This window comes from Oryx dammah, unplaced genomic scaffold (genome assembly GCF_014754425.2).
Source record: "Oryx dammah isolate SB20612 unplaced genomic scaffold, SCBI_Odam_1.1 HiC_scaffold_3, whole genome shotgun sequence".
Lineage (NCBI taxonomy): Eukaryota > Metazoa > Chordata > Mammalia > Artiodactyla > Bovidae > Oryx > Oryx dammah.
The window spans coordinates 65,395,835-65,418,442 of NW_024070187.1; the positions used below are offsets into that span (position 1 = coordinate 65,395,835).

General features: G+C 40.0%; 1 protein-coding gene and 1 non-coding gene across 2 annotated transcripts in view; both read left to right on the forward strand.

Moving 5' to 3' along the window:
- GABRB1 (gamma-aminobutyric acid type A receptor subunit beta1) overlaps nucleotides 1-22,608 on the forward strand; it is a 434,566-nt gene that overhangs the window by 353,370 nt on the left and 58,588 nt on the right. The window lies entirely within an intron of this gene.
- On the forward strand, nucleotides 5,431-5,537 carry LOC120862313. The gene has a single exon (XR_005720741.1). It is a non-coding gene; the product is annotated as a U6 spliceosomal RNA (small nuclear RNA).

Sequence of the window (22,608 nt, forward strand, 5' to 3'; positions counted from 1 at the left end):
TAGATTCTCAGTCTTGTAGGGGTTGTTGCTTTAGATTATATCACTAAAGCACTTTGTTTGGCAGTGTAAGGCATAAGTTTAAAAAAAAAAATCAAATCCTTGGTGAAGAATCAGGGAATTTGAAGGTTAACTAAGGGCCTCTAGAATCATTAATACAATCCTCTAATTTGGGATTCGAGACACCAAAGGGTAATACCCAGTGTGAGCTGTCAAGAAATGTGAGGGCTTCTCCATTTCTAAATAGGTTTAGGAGATTCACATGCTTCATTTCCAAAATGTTTCTGCAGAGATTCAGTTGACCTAAAAAAGATGGCAGAGTAGAAAGACATATGCTCATCTTCTCCTGTGAGAACTCCAAAATTGCAGCTAACCACTAAACAACCATTAACAGGAGAATGTTGGAAAGGAAAGGAGTCGCTCAGTCATGTCCAACTCTTTGTGACCCCCATGGATGGAGGAGCCTACCAGACTCCTCCGTCCGTGGGATTTTCCAGGCAAGAATACTGAAATGAGTTGCCATTTCCTTCCCACCCAAAAAAAGATATCTGACATCCAAGGACAAAGAAGAAGCTCCAACAAGACAGTGAAAGGGAAGTCATTCAGTCTTGTCCAACTCTTTGTGACCCCGTGGACTATGGCCCACTGGGCTCCTTCATCAAGACAGTAGGAGGGACAAAATAGTGTTTAGAATCGAACCCATACCTTCAGAGACACTCAGAGGGCTCAAAGAAAATCTTGTGTGCACCAGGAACCCCACAAGAGACTGAGCCAGATGTGTCTTTGAGTGTCTGTGTGTCTCTTGCGGAGGCATGGGTCAGCAGAGGCCTGCTGTGGGGACAGGGGCTCTGGCTGCAGCAGACCTGGGAGGCATGCCATGTGACAAAACTCCTCTTGGAGGAGGTCGCCATTAGTCCCACCCCAAAGCCACTAAGCAGACAACCCCCAAACTGGAGAACAATTCTACCAAAGAAGTTCTTACACTATTGCAAAAGTTCTAGGGCTCACAACAGATTTCCCAAACTGGGGATTCAACAAAGGGACTGAGAACCCCCAGGGAATTTGACTTTGAAGGTCAGTGGGATTTGATCACAGTACTTCCACAGGATTACGGAAACAGATTCTTGGAGGGCACACCAGGACACAGGAGAAAGGAGCAGTGACCCACAAGAGACTGAACCAGACTTGCCTGTGAGTGTCCTGGAGTCTCCAGTAGAGGCATGGGTTGACAGTGCCCTGCCTTGGGGTCAGGGGCACTGAATACAGCAATCCTTGGAGCCACAGCATGCTGGCATAAGTCCTTGTGAAGTAAGTCGCCATTACCACCATTACCCCTACCATAGTTTGGCCTCAAGTCAAACTACAAGAAAGGAACAGAGCACCACCCATCAATAGAAAATTGAATTAAAGATTTAATGAGCATGGTCCCACCCATCAGAGCAAGAACCAGATTCCCCTACAGCCAGTCCCTCCCATCAGGAAGCTTCCATGAGCCTCTTATCCTTCTCCATCAGAGGGCAGAATGAAAACCACAATTACAGAAAACTAACCAAACTGATTACATGGATCACAGCCTTGTCTAATTCAAGGAAACTATGAGTCATGCCATGTGGGGCCAACCAAGACAGATGGGTCATTGTGGAAAGTTCTGACAAAACAAGGTCCACTGAAGAAGGGAATGAAAAACCACTTCAGTGTTCTTGCCTTGAGAATCCCAAAAAACATATAAAAAGGCAAAAAGATATGACACTGAAAGGTGAATTCCCCAGATTGGTAAGTGTCTACTATGCAATGGGAGAAGAGTGGAAAAATACCTCCAAAAAGAATGAAGAGGCTGAGCCAAAGCAAAAACAATGCCCAGTTCTGGATGTGACTGGTGATGGAAGTAAAGTCCAATGCTGTAAAGAACAATATTGCATAGGAACCTGGAATGTTAGGTCCATGAATCACGGTAAATTGGAAGTGGTCAAGCAGGAGACAGCAAGACTGAACATCAACATTTTAAGGATCAGTGAACTAAAATGGACCAAAATGGGTGAAAGGAATTCAGATGACCATTATATCTACTACTATGGCCAAGAATCCCTTAGAAGAAATGGAGTAGCCCTCACAGCCAACAAAAGAGTGCAAGATGCAGTACTTGAGTGCAATCTCCAAAACGACAGAATGACCTCTGTTCATTTCCAAGGCAAACCATTCAATATCACAGTAATCCAAGTCTATGCCCCGACCAGTAATGCTGAAGAAGCTGAAGTTCTGTGAAGACCTAAACAACCTTCTAGTACGAACACCCGCAAAAGATGTCCTTTTCATCATAGGAGACTGGAATGCAAAAGTAGGAAGTCAAGAGATACCTGGAGTAACAGGCAAGTTTGGCCTTGGAGTACAAAATGAAGCAGGGCGAAGGCTAACAGTGTTTTACCGAGAGAACGCACTGGTCATAGTAAACACCCTGTTCCAACAAAACAAGAGATGACTCTACCCGTGGACATCACCAGATGGTCGATACCAAAATCAGATTGATTATATTCTTTGCAGCCAAAGATGGAGAAGTTCTATACAGTCAGCAAAAACAAGACCAGAAGCTGACTGTGGCTCAGATCATGAATTCCTTATTGCAAAAATCAGACTTAAAGAAAGTAGAGAAAACCATTCAGGTAGGACCTAAATCAAATCTCTTATTATTGATTATACAGTGGAAGTGACAAATAGATTCAAGGGATTAAATCTGATAGAGTGCCTGAAGAACTACGGACAGAGGTTTAAAACATTTTACAGGAGGCTGTAATCAAAACCATCTCCTAGAAAAAGAAATGCATAAAGGTAAAATGGTTGTCTGAGGAGGCCTTACAAATAGCTGAGAAAAGAAGAGAAGTAAAAGGCAAAGGAGAAAAGGAAAGATATATGCATCTGAATGCAGATTTTCAAAGAATAGCAAAGAGAGATAAGAAAGCCTTTCTCAGTGATCAATACAAAGAAATAGAGGAAAACAATAGAATGGGAAAGACTAGAGATCTCTTCAAGAAGATTTGAGATACCAAGGGAAAGTTTCATGCAAAGATGGGCTCGATAAAGGACAGAAATGGTATGGACCTAACAGAAGCAGCAGATATTAAGAAGAGGTGGCAAGAATACACAGAAAGTGAAAGTCTCTCACTCACGTCTGACTCTTTGTGACCCCATGGACTGTTCAGTCAATGGGATTCTCCAGGCCAGAATACTGGAGTGTGTAGCCTTTCCCTTCTCTAGGAGATCTTCTCAACCCAGGGATCGAACCCAGGGATCGAACCCAGGTCTCCTGCATTGCAGGCAGATTCTTTACCAGCTGAGCCACAAGGGGAGCCCAGAATACACAGAAGAACTATACAAAAAAGATCTTAATGACCCAGATAATATGACAGTGTGATCACTCACCTAGAGCCAAACATTCTGGAGTGTTACATCAAGTGGGCCTTAGGAAGCATCACTATGAACCAAGTTAGTGGAGGTGATGGAATTCCAGTTGAGCTATCTAAAATCCTAAAAGATGTTGCTGTGAAAGTGCTGCACTCAATATGCCAGCAAATTTGGAAAACTCAGCAGTGGCCACAGGACTGGAAAAGGTCAGTTTTCATTGCAGTCCTAAAGAAAAGCAATGCCAAAGCATGTTCAGACCACCGCACAGTTGCACTCATCTCATATGCTAGCAAAGTAATGCTCAAAATTCTCCAAGCCTGGCTTCAACAGTATCTGAACTGAGAACTTCCAGAAGTTCAAGCTGGATTTAGAAAAGGCAGAGGAACCAGAGATCAAATTGCCAACATCTGTTGGATCATAGAAAAAGCAAGAGAATTCCAGAAAAACATTTATTTGTGCTTCATTGACTACATTAAAGCCTTTGACTGTGTGGATCACAACAAACTGTGGAAAATTCTTCAAGAGATGGGAATACCAGACCACCTTACCTGCCCCCTGAGAAATCTGCGTGCAGGTCAAAAAGCAACAGTTAGAACCGGACAGGAAACAATGGACTGGCTCCAAATTGGGAAAGGAGTACATTAAGGCTGTATACTGTCACACTGCTTATTTAATTTGTATGCAGAGTACATCATGCAAAATGCTGGACTGAGTGAAGCACAAGATGGAAACAAGATTGCCATGAGAAATATCAGTAACCTCAGCTATGTAGATGATACCACTCTTATGACAGAAAGCAAAGAGGAACTAAAGAACCACTAGATGAAAGTGAAAGAGGAGAGTAAAAATGCTGGTTTAAAACTCAACATTCAAAAAACTAAGATCATGGCATCCGTTCCCATCACTTCATGGCAAATAGATGGGGAAACAATGGAAAGAGTGATAGATTTTATTTTCCTGGGCTCAAAAATCACTGCAGATGGTGACTGCAGCCATGAAATTAAAAGATCCTTGTTCCTTGGAAGAAAAGCTGCAACCAACCTAGACACCATGTTAAAAAGCAGAGATATTACTTTGCTGACAAAGTTTCATCTATCAAAGCTGATTTTCCAGTAGCCATGTATTGACATGAGAGTTGGACCATAAAGAAAGCTGAGTACCCATGAACGGATGCTTTTGAACTGTGGGGTTGGGGAAGACTCTTAGGAGTCCTTTGGGTAGCAAGGAGATCCAACCAGTCAATCCTAAAGGAAATTGACCCTGAATATTCATCTGAAGGACTGATGCCAAAGTTCCAATCCTTTGCCCACCTATGTGAAGAGCCAACTCATTGGAAAAGACCCTGATGCTGGGAAAGATTGAAGGCAGGAGGAGAAGGGGACAACAGAGGATGAGATGGCTGGATGGCATCACCAACTCGATGGGCGTGAGTCTGAGTGAACTCTGGGAGTTGGTGATGGACAGGGAGGCCTGGCGTGCTGCAATTCATGGGGTTGCAAAGAGTCGGACACGACTAAGCGGCTGAACTGAACTGAACAATATGCTTCACTGGTCTCACCTAACTTAATGCTTGAAAAAACATATTTCATTTATTGCTTTACATCAGTTCTTAGGTTTTCACTTAAAATGTTTTCCTCTTGGGTTTAGATTACATATATACATTATGTAATTGAGATTACATTACATATATATATATAGGCTTCCCAGGTGGTGGTGATAAAGAACTCGCCTGCCAATGCAGGAGACGCAAGAGACGCAGGTTTGATCCCTGGGTCAGAAGTAAGTGGCAACCTACTCCAGTAGTCTTGCCTGGAGAATCCCAAGGACAGAGGAGCCTGGTGGGCTATAGTCCATAGGATCACGAAGAGTCAGACGTGACTAAAGCAACTTAGCAAGCACACACACACACGTACATATATATATGTAAAAATGAGGTTTTAAGGTATGAGTATATATATCTAAGTCTTTTAAAGATAGGGTTTTCAATATATATTTCTTTTTAAAAAACTTTATTTTATATTACTGTGTTTTACTTTTGTGCTAGCTTCAGCAGCACATATACTAAAATTGGAACAATACAGAGAAGATTAGCATGGCCCCTGCGCAAGGATGACATGCACATTCGTGAAGTGTTCCATATCTTGGGGGCTTCCTTTGTAGATCATCTGGTAAAGAATCTGCCTGCAATGCAGGAGACCCCGGTTTGATTACTGGACCGGGAAGATCCGCTGGAGAATGGATAGGCTACCCACTCCACTATTCTTGAGTTTCCCTGGTGGCTCAGTTGGTAAAGAATCCACCTGCAGTGTGGGAACGGCTACCACTCCAATATTCTGGCTTGGAGAATCCCATGGACTGTATATCCATGGGGTCGCAAACAGACACAACTGAGCGACTTTCACTCACATAGCCAATTAACAATGTTGTGATAGTTTCAAGTGGACAGCAAAGGGACTCAGCCATAGGTATACATGCATCCATTCTCCCCCAAATTCCCCTCCCATCCAGGCTTCCACAAATCATTGAGCAGAGTTCCTTGTGCTATATAGTAGGTCTATGTTGGTTATCCATTTTAAATATAGCAGTGTCCACTTGTCAATCCCAAATTCCCTAACTATCCCTTTCCCTACTTCTTCAACAAATTTAAACTTTTGTGTATAATGTCAATATATCTGGGCTTAATTTATTACAAAGATCACAAGCCCTACAGGCCAACTCCTATAGATCATAGTAGAAAAGGCATGGGATAAGAATCAGACATCATTGGGTTTCAGCCCAGATTTGCTACCTGGACAGGTTGTCAGTATACCACTCTGCACCATTTGCTTCTTCTGTGAAATATGGATAATACTTACCTCATGAGGTTGCTGTAAAGAACTGTCTACAACATACAAGTACTCAATAAATGTTAATGCCTTCTTGATGTCACAGTGATAATATAATGCTAGAGTAGTTGCCACCTGAAATCATAACCAATTATGACTGCAGTGTAAGCTGTTGAACTAGCATACATGTCATCCAGAAAAACAATCACATGTTTTCAATATATTCAGAGTGCTATGAACGCTGATGACATAAAAATAACAAAGCAACCTTGGGTTTATGGTCATCTCATAGCTTGTGAATTGAAACATTTCATGATCCTTGTCAATGTAGAGAGTTATCTTCCCTATGATTTGAGAGGAAAAAGAGATGATTTCTCCTGTACTAGTTTTTAGTAAAAAGATGCCCAACTAAGAGGTTTTCACAGAGAATTCCTTCAATAATGATGTGCTGAATAAATGCATAGAGTAAAATAGAAGAAGATAAAAGTTCATTTTTGTGTTTTAGGAAATGTATTGAAATTAGAGATTATGATTATTTTTGCAAACTAACAGTTCTCTGGAGGAATTAGTGTTATGCTGGGCTCTGCAGTCATTTGTTTACTCAATAGATAAGGTACTATGTTGCTATGATATTAGGTTCTATGATGGTCAAGAAAAGAGTCATGTCTACAGATCACTGCCCTACAGATTTACAGGGCCAGATAGGAAAATCATGAAGCAGATAATCATGAGATTATTTCCAAAACTAGTCAAATAAAGTAGTCCCCTCATCTAATCTTCATCTAATCCTTCCATTTTGGGCCAAGAGTGTCTATTGTGTTTCCCCAACAAAACAAGATTCAATCCAACCCAACCAAAAGTCAAGATGAATTGTTGATTTTTTCTTTTAACTTCACCGTATGTATCATCCTCTTTAAAATATAGTTTTCTTCTAGATTCTGAGCATATACATTCATTCTAATTTGCCTATTGCCTAGCTGTTATATTACATTCACATTTTTTTGGCTTGCATGTTTGGAATTGCTTATTTTGGATATTTTGTTTATTTTATTATAGTAGTAAGGGGGAGAAAATATAGATGGTTCAAAGATCTTTCCTGTCATACTTCTCAAACCAATTTCTTTTCAGTGTTTTTTATTTAAGCAAAAACTACTAAAAATATAAAAATGTAATAAGGAATTGCATCAAAGTTCCTCCCACTTAACTATTTTTTTCCCAATAATGAGGTGAAACTACATTTCAGGAGGTTTCATGTTGAGTGATTCCTTTGATATATCCATCATAGGAACATAACATAGTTATTACCAACTTACTTTAAGGTGAATCAAGATTAATCTTGAGGTTAATGCTTTTGTAAGCCTTCCTGCTATAAATGCCTTGAATTTGTCTTCTTATATGTAAAAGAATATTCCCTTTCCTGCCTTTATTGTCAGTAAAAATAAAACTTGGTCTGCACTACTCTCATCGTAGGATCTCTATTTGATCATCCTAAGGATTTCTTGTCTATCTTTTGCATGGGAGCTTCTGTTTTCTGAGTTCCACAGCATCTTCTTCCTTAATTTACATCTTAGTGGAGCCTTCTCCTGTAGCTTCCTGTGAGTAGCTGAGGGAAGATAAATGTTTTGAGATCTTGCATATCTAGCAATGCCTTTATTCATTCTTGACAATTGAATTTTTATGTATATATACTCCTGTGTAAGAAAACAATTTCCCTTGGGTTTTCTAAGGCAATATTTAGTGTCTTCTAGCTTTGGATAGTGCTCCTGAGACAGTCAATGCTATTCTGATGTTTGAATGTGTATATATGAATAGTTTCTACCTTTGTGACATTTTGGAATATTCTCTGCTTCCTAAGATTCTAAATTTCATAATGGTAAACCTTATTGTGACCCTTTTTGATCATGTTAAGTATCAGATTGGACGTCCAGTGTTGACACACCTAAAATGTCATATGCTTGGAATCATAAATATTTCTTTATGGGTTGCTTTAACAAAATACCATAGACTGGATGGCTTGCAAACAATAGAAATTTGTTTCTGACATTCTGGAGACTGGGAAGCCCAAGATCATGATGCCAGGGAATTTGGTATCTAGTGAGGGTCTGCTTCCTGGTTCAGGTGGCCATCTTCTCTCTGTGTCCTCACAAGGTGGTAGGGTCAAGGAAGACCTTTGGAGAATCTTCCTTAAGGGCACAAGTGCCATTCATAAGAACTCTGCTTTCATTGACTAATCACCTCCCCCAAGCTCCACCTTCTCACACCATCACATTGGGCATTAGAATTTTAACATATGAATTTTGCAGGCACACAATCATTGAGCCTGTAGCAATATAGCATGTAGCCTTTCCAAATTTGCTTCTTTCACTTAGCAATATTGGCTTCACAGCTCATCTCTTTTTAGCACTGAGTAATATTCCATTTATAAACATACCACAGTTTATCTATTTACCTACTGAAGGAAATCTTGGCTTCTTCCATGTTCTGCAATTACAAATAGAGTTGCTATAAACATATATGTGCAGGTTTTGTGTGGATGTAAGTTTTTAGCCCATTTTGGCAAATACTGAGGAGTGCAATTGCTGGATAGTATGTTTAGTTTTGTAAGAAAATACCAAACTGACTCCCAAAGTGGCTGTACCATTTTGCCCACTAGCAATGAATAGAAGTTCCTTTGCTCCATATCCTTACCAGCATTTCGTGTTGTCACTATTTTGGATTTTAGCCATTTCAGTAGGTGCCGTAGCATCTTACTGATGTTTCAATTCGTAGTTTTCTAATAACATATGATGTTGAGCTTCTTTTAATATGGGGCTTCCCTGGTGACTCAGATAGTAAAGAATTTGCCTGCAATGCAGGTGACCTGGGTTCGATCCCTGGGTCGGGAAGACCCCTGGAGAAGGGAATAGCTACCCACTCCAGTATTCTTGCCTGGAGAATTCCATGAATAGAGGAGCCTGGTGGGCCCATGGGGTCACAAAGAGTCAGACACAACTGAGCATGAGACTCCTTATCTTTTCATACATCTATATTCCATCTGTGTTTCTTCTTTGGTGAAATCTTTGAGATCTTTTGCTCATTTTTTAATTGAGTTGTCTGTTTTCTCAGCATTGAACTTTAAGAGTCTTTATGTGGAGATGGCAATGGCACCACACTCCAGTACTCTTGCCTGGAAAATCCTACGGACGGAGGAGCCTGGTAGGCTGCAGTCCATGGGGTCGCTAGGAGTCGGACATGACTGAGCGACTTCACTTTCACTTTTCACTTTTCACTTTCATGCATTGGAGAAGGCAATGGCAACCCACTCCAGTGTTCTTGCCCGGAGAATCCCAGGGACAGGGGAGCCTGGCGGGCTGCTGTCTATGGGGTCGCACAGAGTCGGACACGACTGAAGAGACTTAGTAGCAGCAGCAGCAGCAGAGGTTCTTTATGCATTTTAGACCACTCCATTATCAGTAATGTTGTGCACCACTTTGTTTGCAAATTTTTAAAATAGTAATGCATTTACATAGCTAAAATGTAAAAATGAAATTAAAAGGCAAATATTGGGAAGTCTCACTGTTCCCACTCCTTCCAAATTCATCCTTTTCCTTCACCATTTTTATTTGTTTCTGACTTATCCTTCTCAAGTCTCTTTATATTGTGCTGTGCTATGCTGATTTGCTCAGTTGTGTCCGATTCTTTGTGACCCCAGGGACTGTAGCCTGCCAGATTCCTCAGTCCATGGGGATTCTCCAGGCAAGAATAGTGGAGTGGGTTGCCATGCCCTCCTCCAGGGGATCTTCCCAACCCAGGGATCAAACCCAGGTCTCCCGCACTGCAGGTGGAGTCTTTACCATCTGAACCACCAGGAAAGCCCTCTCTTTATACAAGTACAAGCAAATACAAATATACAGTTTACTTTTTCCATTTCTTAACAAAAGTGGCATTTCACATACATTATTTTGAACCTTGATTTTTCACTTAACACTATATCATGGGCATCTTTCCATATCTTATCATAGAGCTCTTCCTTATTTTTTTAACAGCTGTATAATGTTCCATTGTGGGGATATACCACAGTTCAGAAATTCCTTGTTGCTGGACACTTACCACCCTGACTTTTAAAAGTACCTGGTGCTCTCAATCTATGAGATTTGTAAGGCTCTATAATGAAAAGTGGGTGCTTCTTAACTTTCTTCCATTGCCACCTTAGGTTCTGGTTTCTTGCATGTTATAGGACACTTTCCACTTAGCTCTCTGCTTTATAGCTTCCAGAATTTATTTTGATTACCACTCAGTAGCACAGCACTATCATCTTCAAACTGAAGGAATAATTCCTTGATTGTCTAGACTCTGTAAGACAATCTTGTATACTTCTCTTACCTTGTATACTTCTCTTGTACCTTTCCAGACTTTAGTCACACCCTTTCAGAATAAAGACACTCAGTTTTCACAAATGAAAATAATCTTGGAAAGAACTAGAAGGTAGGGCATAAAATTGTTTCCTTTTTCAGACCCACCCCCCCCCCCCCCGCCAAAAAATAAAACCCAACAAAACAGAGAAACAGTATGGCCTAAAGATCTCCTGGAATCATTTAATAAGGCAATGGATTTCTATGTTTTTTTCCTCCCTTCTATGGCAGTAACTATTACAAAAGCATTTCTGTCCCTGGATTTCAACTTGGTAGGCCTGATGACTGTTTTCCTAATTTATAGGCACCATTAGCACCATCAGTCCTGGTATCAAGGGGCCCTGAGGGGTCAGCAATTCTCCTGCTGTACACTTCAACTGATATAGTCATTTGTTTCATCAACTGTATGAGTCACAAGATGGACCTCTCTTGTAAGACTGTAAAGCAGTGATTGAGATTTGTGCCCTTCACTCAGAGAGAACCCAGAACTATTCCACTTTCTATTTATGTAACCTTCAGCAAGCTATTCAACCCTTCTAAACATCTATAAAACAACATGCCCTTCATAGGTTTGTTGTGAAGATTAATCGCATATAAAACAGCTATTAAAGAGCCAAGCAATTCTCCAACACCAGCCAATGTCCTACAACTCAATTCTGACACTATTTCCCTGGAGATCCTGCAGACCCTACAGATGAGGAGCTCTTCAACACCAGTCCTTTCATGTTTTTTTAGAGGCTTCATTACATAGGCATGACTGATCAAATCATAGACATTAGTGATTGATTCAACTTCCACCTCTTCTCTTCTCCCCAGAGGTGGAAGAATGGGACTGCCTGAAATCTCCAACCCCCTAATCTCATGGTTGGGCTTCCCTGCTGGCTCAGACAGTAAAGAATCTGCCTACAATAGAAGAGACTTGCTCGCATTCAATCCCTGGGTTGGGAAGACCCCCTGGAGGAGGGCATGGCGACTCACTCCAGTATTCTGGCCTGGAGAATTCCATGGACAGAGGAGCCTGGTGGCTATAGTCCATGGTGTCACAAAGAGTCAGACATGGCTGAACGATTAACACTTTCACTTTTCAGTCTCATGGTTTGCTTCACTGGCAACCAGTTTCCATCCTTAGGTTCTTTTCAAAAAGCAGTATGTTAACAAGAACCCAGCTTGAGAACTGTCTTTTGTAAATAAGACGCTCATTTCACCTTTAGGGTTTCAAGAACTGAGGACTAAACACTAATTATTATAATAAAAGATGCTCCCATGGCTCTTATCACTCAGGAAATTCCATGGCTTTGGGGAAGTAGGAACTAGATGTGAACCATGAACCATGACAAAAAACTATATGAAATATATTTGGTCATTTGAATGATCAAATATGCCTTTCTTATAAATAACATTATTGTCATTTGTTTTCCCGACTGGTCTAAAAACTCTGTGAATAAAGAGATACTGTCTGTATTCCTCCTTTTGTCTCCCAAATGCCGAGCAAAGTGCCTGGTTCATAGAAGAAATTGACAAATACTCATTAAATGACTCTTTCAGTAAAGGAATGAGTAAATAGATATATCTTGTTCACATTAATTCTCAGGAAACAAAAAAAATTTTTTTCAAGAAAATTATGGAGTGCATGTATATATTTAAGAAAGTCAGCTTATTTTTTATAGGAAGGTCTGCTATTCCCCCAAATTTGGTCTGCAAACACTCTTCCAAGGAGTAAATTTTAAGGCAATATTTCTTGACTGACCACGGCCTAACAGTTATCTACTTAGTCTTGTGTACTATGTTCTCTAGCTGCATTTATGCCTAAGACAAAAAGACAAATGGGAAAATGCTGTGTTTAGTATCTGTCATAGGTAAGATGACCTTTGTGCTGGTTTGACTTGGCAGGGGAGAGTGGGTCATAAACCTTAATAAAAATGCCTTGGGAGATGTTGATCTAAATGTTGATCATTTATTTTTTAAATGGGATTTTTAACCAGAAAGATTCCATCATGTAATGTTCAATAATAATGCCGTCCAGAAAAAAAAGAAACCACTCAAAATTGACATTTATTTGACCTTGTCTTGTGGGTAAACATCTGATAAAATCAGATTTAAAATATTGTTTCATTGGCCTTTCTGATACCCCTGAAGACTGAAAATCATTACAATAGGTCCTCTTTTTGCCCAGTCCTACACTTCATGATTATGTCTGATTCTCACAAACATGCTTCAAAATCAGCAGTTTACTGTTATTCCTGTTTTACAAATAGAGAAACAGAGACCCAAGGTTTAAAAACTTGCCACTAACCATTATAATGCTAAGCAGAAAGGCAGGATACAAAGCCTGTTCTTTCTGACCCCAAAACTCATGTGTTTCAATACTTTCTCTCTTGCAATGGGGTGTTTTTCCCTAGCAATCATAATGAAATATCTTCATAGGCCGTAAAATAATGTTAGACCCCTTCATGTCACCATTATCACAACAAATTTCCTAAACCAAGTCAACACATACAAAAAAGATATGTTTAGGAGAAAGAGTTTGGGAGTTGTCATAGGTGGTAGTGGTTATAGAAGGAAACAGAGGATTAGAAAACATTATTAAAAAACAGAAGACTTTCCGTGATTACAGGTTGCCATTCATATGCAGTGAATATCGGTCACTTTTTGGATATCTAGCATTCCTATGTCTTATGTATCCCTGACTCCTGTGTATCAAATAGAGCTTGTCTCTCACTATCAAAACAGAAAACACCTGATACCTTCCCAAGACTCCTTTCATCTGGGCATGAGACAGACATAGCTTCCACCATTCATTCACTCATGCTTATAGCAACCATCAAATCAAAAGTTAGTGATGTAAAGAAGAAAAGAGCACAGAGAAATCCAACATGAAAAGACTAGCACCATAACACAGCTGATGGAGTGGTTCTGGTCTCCAGGCTCAGTGCTGTTGACTGTAGGAGTGATGTCAACTGTAGGAGTGATGTCAGGGTAGAAGAACCAGCAGGGCCTCAAAAAGTCAGTTCTACAGCATCGATTTTGGCAATGGTTTCTAGCTTTATGACCTCAGGGCCTGGATCCCTGATACTCTCAGGGAACCTGTGAGGTTCCCATCATTCTTTCATTAAATTACTTTTTATTTAACTTAGTCTCTACTGCTTAAGAATCCTGACTGGAAAAAAAAATGTGTAAATAATAATAACAATGACAGTAACTAGCATATCTGGAGAGCTTATGATTTAATTCTGCTAAATGCTTTAAGAAACATTTTACTTCTTAAATTCTCACCGCAACCTAGTAATTTCTATATTACAGATAAAGAAATTAAGAGATTAAGTGGCTTGCTCCAAGACATCTTGCTGGAAAGTGGCAGAGTCAAGATTTGAACTGACCATCTCTATCTATCCCTGGGTCAGGAAGATACCCTGGAGAAGGAAAGTGGCAAAGAACTCCAGTATTCCTGCCTGGAGAATTCCAATCCATGGAGTTGCAAAAGTGTCAGCCACGACTGGGCAATTAAACATCAATTATAGCTCCAAAACTTAGTCAGTTCAGTTCAGTCGATCAGTCGTGTCCGACTCTTTGCGACCCCGTGAATCGCAGCACGCCAGGCCTCCCTCTCCATCACCAACTCCCGGAGTTTACCCAAACCCATGTCCATCGAGTCAGTGATGCCATCCAACCATCTCATCCTCTATCGTCCCCTTCTCCTCCTGCCCTCAATCTTTCCCAGCATTAGGGTCTTTTCAAATGAGTCAGCTCTTTGCATCAGGTGGCCAAAGTATTGGAGTTTCAGCTTCAACATCAGTCTTTCCAGTGAACACCCAGGACTGATCTCCTTTAGAATGGACTGGTTGGATCTCCTTGCAGTCCAAGGGACTCTCAAGAGTCTTCTCCAACACCACAGTTCAAAAGCATCAATTCTTTGGCACTCAGCTTTCTTTATAGTCCAATTCTCACATCCATACATGACCACTGGAAAAACCATAGCCTTGACTAGACAGACCTTTGTTGGCAAACTAATGTCTCTGCTTTTTAATATGCTGTCTAGGTTCCAAGAAGTAAGCATCTTTTAATTTCATGGCTGCAATCACCATCTGCAGTGATTTTGGAGCCCCAGAAAATAAAGTCTGACACTGTTTCCACTGTTTCCCCATCTATTTGCCATGATGTGATGGGACTGGATGCCACGATCTTAGTTTTCTGAATGTTGAGCTTTAAGCCAACATTTTTACTCTCCTCTTTCACTTTCATCAAGAGGCTCTTTAGTTCTTCTTCACTTTCTGCCAGAAGGGTGGTAAAATCTGCTTATCTGAGGTTATTGATATTTCTCCCGGGCATCTTGATTTCAGCTTGTGCTTCATCCAGCCCAGCGTTTCTCATGATGTACTCTGCATAGAAGTTAAATAAGCAGGGTGACAATATACAGCCTTGACGCACTCCTTTTCCTATTTGAAACCAGTCTGTTGTTCCATTTCCACTTCTAACTGTTGCTTCATGAGCTGCATACAGGTTTCTCAAGAGGCAGGTCAGGTGGTCTGATATTCCCATCTCTTTCAGAATTTTCCACAGTTTATTGTGATCCACACAGTCAAAGGCTTCGGCATAGTCAATAAAGCAGAAATAGATGTTTTTCTGGAACTCTCTTGCTTTTTCCATGATCCAGCAGATGTTGGCAATTCGATCTGGTTCCTCTGCCTTTTCTAAAACCAGCTTGAACATCAGGAAGTTCATGGTTCACATATTGCTGAAGCCTTACTTGGAGAATTTTAAGCATCACTTTACTAGCGTGTGAGATGAGTGCAATTGTGCAGTAGTATGAGCATTCTTTGGCATTACCTTTCTTTGGAATTGGAATGAAAACTGACCTTTTCCAGTCCTGTGGCCACTGCTGAGTTTTCCAAATTTGCTGGTATATTGAGTGTAGCACTTTCACAGCATCATCTTTCAGGATTTGAAATAGCTCCACTGGAATTTCATCAGCTCCACTAGCTTTGTTCATAGTGATGCTTCCTAAGGCCCACTTGACTTCACATTCCAGGATGTCTGGCTCTAGGTGAGTGATCACACCATCATGATTATCTGGGTTGTAAATCTTTTTTGTACAGTTCTTCTGTGTATTCTTGCCACCTCTTCTTAATATCTTCTGCTTCTGTTAGTCAGCCACTAAACTTGAATGTATAATTTAGGAGTAGTTCATACTGTATGTTTTTTTTAGAATATAAACATCCAAAGGTAGTTGTACGAAGGTTTCCCAAAGAAAACAAACTGGATATATGTACATATGTAAAAGAAAGAACTGGTTTATGAAATTTTGAGGGCTATCAAGTATGAAATCTGCCAGACAGACCAGCAAGGCCAAGGCCCCAGGGGAGGATTCATATTGCAGCTTAAGTCCAGAGGTGGTTTGGAGCAGAAGTCCCTCTGTAGGTGTCTATATCCAAATCTCCGCTTCTTAGAAGGACATCAGTCCTATTGGATTAGGATCCACACTAATGACTTCATTTTAACTTAGCTACCTCTGTAAAGACCCCTGTCTCCCAAATACAATCACATTCTGAGATACTCAGGGATAGCACTGTAAAATATGAATTTTAGAGGGGACATAATATAGCCTCTAACAGTAGTAATTTCAACACAACATTTTAGAAAGTGCCCTGTATGTCCATGTAGTCTCAGGGACTTTCTAAGTTTGTATGACACATCTGTGGAGTATTTGGGGGCCTCTTCAAGTTTTAAAATACCAGTCCTGCCCATAGCCAACATCAAAATGGTAACCATAGTATTATCTGTAACCAAAGTCTCTTATGTCTTAGCTTAAAGATGATGATACCCAGCTACAAGGAAATTTTAGGTTGTGTTTCCCACCAGAAGTACAAAAACTGGTTGCACTACAGTTTCCCAGTACTTAAACTCATCAGAAGAATCAAATGAAATAAACTGCTCCATGGTAAAGTGACACAGCTCCTAAAAATGTTCTCCTTCAAGGACTGATGGCTTTTGGCTGTACTCACAGTTTTTGCAAAGATTCCAAACCTCGAGGGGGCCAGACAGCACTGTGAGGTCTGAAGTGTGCCTGTTAGCAATGTACATCATAATGGGAACACTTGTCATTTTTTTTTCACCTGGAGATTTCTTATTCAATGGTTGAAAGTGAAGGTGAGTGCTTGGAAAAGCCATCTTAACTCCTCCATCAGTTATTTAACAGCAGTCACACCATCTTGCATTTGTAGAACTCTTTGTACTTCTTAAAGTACTTGTACATGGTTTAGTTCATTTCATCTAAATGGTCCTTGATTGGCCTAAAATTTAAATCAGCTTCCCAATGTGCCTAGCAATCTTAGAGAGCACTTTATGAGCTGAAAAAACATGACCCAAAGTGGAGAAATTGCTCTGAAAGCATTCTGTAAAATCAAGGCACCGTTATTCTACACATCCATAAATAGTGAAGCTAACTGAGTTAAATCCTTAAAGGAATTGTGGGGATTATCCAAAGATTTTCAATCCTTTACAGTTTACTTTGTTTTTAACACCATTTTCTATAGGGCTAAGCTCTTAAATCCAATGTTACCTTATTAAAAATTTCAGACAAAAACATGCCTCCATTCTCATTCTGTCTTTAAGAGTCAAACCTTCATATTCCCTTTAAAGAAAAACTGAAGGTAATTTGTTGTCAAAAGATCCTGAACTAAAAATGCATGTCACAATTAGACAGAGCCTGAATAGTTCTCCCTACACAGAGCAGATGGTAATCTCTTTTTAAAATAAAATGGTGATCTGTGTTTCTGACTGTGTGCCTTCTACATCAGGCATGAAGTAAAAATGAATTTCTATTTTGTTTCACTCTGGGAGCCTATTACATTGACCAACATGGGTGGTGGGGAGGGAGGGAATCACCTAATTTGTTCAAATATAATCACACAGTGACAACAAAAGCATTGGCTGCTTCAAATCTCTGCAGGAAAGCTTTTTTAAAAAAATGAACAGACGCAGAATAATCTTGAGAATGCTCTTGTTATTCTGCTGGTAATGTCTGTAGTTAAGGAGACATCTGTGATGGGGGATAAAGAAGATCATTTTCTTTTCTGAAGTATGAAGTGTGGAGTAAAAATATCATTTGGGGGATTTAAAACCTAAGAAATAACCTGACTCTTTACCTATATGTTTTTTAAATGATTGATTGTAGGAGTACTGTAATTCAGAGTTGATTTTTTTCCATTTATATGGTGTTAGAAAGTAAAAAATGAAACTCAATCTCCTAAAATATGTAAGGAAAGAGCTAGGTTCATATAAGAATGTGGAAAACACTGTCTGTGCTAATACAATATAATGATATATGATGTTAATATAATATGGTGGTGGTTTGGTTGCTAAGTCATGTCTCTGACTCTTTGCAACCCCAGAGACTATACCCCATCAGGTTCCTCAGTCCATGGGATTTTCCAGGTAAGAATACTGGAAGGGGTTGTCAATTCCTTCTCCAGGCGATCTTCCCCACTCAGGGACTGAACCTGGATCTCCTGCATTGCAGGCAGATTCTTTAACAACTGAACAAGGCCATAACATAATGATAATAAGATAATGATAATATAATGTGTCTCTAATCCTGGTTCTAAATTAGGGTGTGCAGCCATATTTCTATTGAGGCCAAAGTGCAGATATACTCTTGCTTCAAAGATATTTTTTCTGCCTGTGTTTTGATTATACAGTTCTATGGAGCAAACCATAATGCCTTTACCGTTAGTCCTACAAATAGCATCTCTCCCATTTTTTCATTTTTATTGGAATATAGTTGCTTTACAGTGTTAGATTCTGCTATACAGCAAAGTGAATCAGTTATATGTATACATATATCCCTCTTTTTTAGATTTCCTTCCTACTTAGGTCACCACAGAGCATTGAGTAAAGTTCCCTGTGCTACACAGAAGGGTCTCCTTATTTATCTATACCATACACAGTACTATTGTGGAGAGAGAGCGAATTAGCCAAGATGGTGTGTTCAGGCTCTCTTGCCCCACGTTCTCTAAATATTGACCAGTAACAGCTGAGATCACTGATAGCACTGCACGCGCACATCACAAGATACTCAGTTGGTCATGGGTTACTTTGTGCAGTACGCATATGGGAGTTCCACCTAGAAAGTGGTGGCTTTCTGCAGCAAAGTGGTTACTGCTACATCACGGTTGTGTCCATTGGCTCAGCCATGAGAGGAGAGAATACTGCTATGGCTGCTGTGCCAGCCAGGAGAGAATAAATGTGTCTGCAGTTCCTATGGCTCTTTGTGTCTTCTTCCAACCTCTTAGTTCACGCATTGCCTACTCTGGATTCAACAAACAGTGTGCAAAGTGTGAACAGCAAGACAGTTGGCATCATGAACAGGATAAGCAATACAAGCATATATATGTCAATTCCAATATCCCAATTCATCCCTCCCCTTACCCACCTTGGTATCCACAAGTTTGTTCTCTGTATCTGTGTCTCTCTATTGGCTTTGCAAATAGGTTCATCTGTACATTTTTCTAGATTTCACATGTAAGTGATATTATATGATATTTGTTTCTCTCTTTCTGACTTACTTCACTCTGTATGACAGTCTCTAGGTCTATCCACATCTCTGCAAATGGCACTATTCTGTTCCTTTTGGGGACTGAGTAACATCCCATTGAATGTACGTATCACATCTTCTTTATCATTCTTCTGTTGATGGACATTTAGGTTGCTTCCATGTCCTGGCTATTGTAAATAGGGCTGCAGTGAACACTGAGATGCATATATTTATTTACATTATGCTCTTCACCCAGTATATGCCTAGGCATGGGATTGCTGGGTCATATGGGAGCTCCAATTTTTAGCTTTTTGCGAAATCTCCATACTGTTCTCCATAGAGGCTGTATCAATTTACATTCCTGCCAACAGTGTAGAGGATGCCCTTTTCTCCATACCCTCTCCAGCATTAATTGTTTGTAGATTTTTTGATGATAGCCATTCTGACCAGTGTAAGGTGATAGTTATCACATTGTAGTTTTGATTTGCATTTCTCTAATTACTGATGTTCAGCATCTTTTCATGTGATTGTTATTCGTCTATATGTCTTCTTGAGAGAAATGTCTATTTAGATTCTCTCTCCATTTTTTTAATTGGGTTGTTTTCTGTTTGTTTTTTTTTTTTTCCCTTTTATATAGAGCTTCATAGCTGTTTATATATTTTGGAGATTAATCCCTTGTCAGTTGCTTTATTTGTAAATATTTTCTATCATTCTGAGCATTGTCTTTTTGTTTTGCTTATGGTTTCCTTTGCTGTGCAAAAGATTTTAAGTTTAATTAGATCTCACTTGCTTATTTTTCTGTAATTTTTATTATTCTAGGAGGTGAACCAAAAAAGATCTTGCTGCAATCTATGCCCAAGAGTGTTCTGCCTATTTTTCCTCTAAGTTTTAGTGCCCAGTCTTACATTTAGGTCTTTGATCCATTTTGAGTTTTTGTGTATGGTGTTAGGAAGTATTCTAATTTTATTCTTTTGCATGTAGCTGTCCAGTTTCCCACACTACTAATTGAAAAGACTGTCTTTTCTCCGTTGTATATTCTCCCCTTTTGTCATAGATTAGTTGACCATAGGTGGGTAGGTTTATCTCTGGGCTTTCTATCCTATTCCATTGATCTGTATTTCTGTTTTTGTGCCAGTACCATACTGTCTTGATGACTGTAGCTTTATAGTATAGACTGAAGTCAGGGAACCTGATTATTCCAGCTCCATTTGTCTTTCTCAAGATGGCTTTGGCTATTTGGGCTTTTTGTGCTGTCATGCAGTTTGTAAAATTTTTTGTTCAGTTTTGTGAAGCATCCTCCTATTTTAATATAAAATATCTATTATTACAATAGGGAATCACATGTATTTCCTTAGAATATGAATCTGAATTATCAAAATTATTCATCAAATACTATACATGTTATTACATACAATGTATAATAGAGCTTTGAGCCAAGAATTCATGCATTAAAACTCAAAAGTCATTTTCACATGAAGCACCCTGGCAATTCAAGCTGTGCTGATATCAGTTCAGTTCAGTTCAGTCACTCAGTCATGTCTAACTCTCTGTGACCCCATGGACTGCAGCACATCAGGTTTCCCTGTCCATCATTAACTCCCAGAGTTCACTCAAACTCATGTTCATTGAGTTGGTGATGCCATCCAACCATCTCATCCTCTGTCATCCCCTTCTCCTCCTTCCTTCAATCTTTCCCAGCATCAGGGTCTTTTCAAATAAGTCAGCTCTTCACATCAGGTGGCCAAAGTATTGGAGCTTCAGCTTCAACATCAGTCCTTCCAATGAACACCCCGGACTGATCTCCTTTAGGATGGACTGGCTGGATCTCCTTGCAGTCCAAGGGACTCTCAAGAGTCTTCTCCAATACCACAGTTCAAAAGCATCAATTCTTCAGCACTCAGCTTTCTTTATAGTCCAACTCTCATATCCATACATAACTACTGGAAAAACCACAGCTTTGACTAGACGGACCTTTGTGGACAAAGCAATGTCTCTGCTTTTTAATATGCTATCTAGGTTGATCATAGCTTTTCTTCCAAGGAACAAGCATCTTTTAATTTCATGGCTGCAGTTACCATCTGCAGTGATTTCGGAGCCCCCCAAAATAAAATCTGTTACTGTTTCCATTGTTTCCCCATCTATTTGCCATGAAGTGATGGGACTGGATGCCATGATCTTAGTTTTCTGAATGTTGAGTTTTAAGCCAACCGTTTCACTCTCCTCTTTCACTTTCATCAAGAGGCTCTTTAGTTCTTCTTTGCTTTCTTCCATAAGGGTGCTGATATAGGAAATATCAGCTGATACACAAAATAATAAAACTACTAACTTTTATTAAGTACTTGTAATGCATGAGGCACTATTTTAAATGCGTTATACCTGTTAATGTATTTACTTCTCAAAACAACCATTTGAGAATAAATATTGTTTCTGGGCTTCCTAGGTGGCTCAGTATTAAAGAATCCACCTGCAATGCAGGAGATTTCGGTTGATTCCTAGGTCAGGAAGATCCCCAGGAGAAGGAAATGGCAACCCACTCTAGTATTCTTGCCTGGACAATCCCGTGGATCAAGGAGCCTGGAGGTCTGGAGGTCTACAGAGGGTCGCAAAGAGTAGAACAAAACTAAGCAACTGAGCACCCACTCATTATTATCTCTATTTTATAAATGAGAAAATAAAATCATAGAAATATTAAATAACTTGACAAAAGTCAAACAGGAGCCAGAATTCAAATCTAGTTAATTTAGTTCCAGAACCCAGGCCAATAACCTTTACCCAATGCAGACAATGTGAGAAGCTAGTGACAGCAAGTAAACATGGTACATTACATGATTTATCATGTCTGCAAGATTAAAATAAAACAAGGATATTGAGAGAACTCCAATGATTTGGGGGAGAGGAGGGCTTAATAGCCAAAGAAACTTCTCCTGGGGACTTAATGAAAATTTGCCTATTAAAATATCTTATGGCTTGATAGTAACCTAGCCAAAGGGACCTGTAAAAAATTCCAGATTCAGGTATAAACACCAGCATGTGCAAAGGACCTGTGGCAAGAAGAAATGTGGGTGTTTGAGGAGCTGAAACTGAAGCCAGAGTGGCTGGAGGCAGAGTGAGGAGATCCTCAGGAAGAAGAGGCTGGAAAAAGGGGGAACATTTCACTCAGGGATTTGGGGGCTATGTTAATGGCCTTGGTCTGTGTCCTGAAAGAAGCAGGAAACCACTGAGAGAATTTAAGCAGAGGGCTAACGTGAACAGATGTGCATTTGAAATCAGTCACCTGGCTGCCACCTTGGAAAACAATTTGGAGAAGTCTAGAGTAGAAATTGGACTTCCCTCATAGCTCAGTTGGTAAATAATCTGCCTACAGTGCAGGAGACCTGGGTTCAATCCCTGGGTCGGGAAGATCCCCTGGAAAAGTAAATGGCAACCCACTCCAGTATTCTCGTCTGGAGAATCCCACGGACAGAGGAGC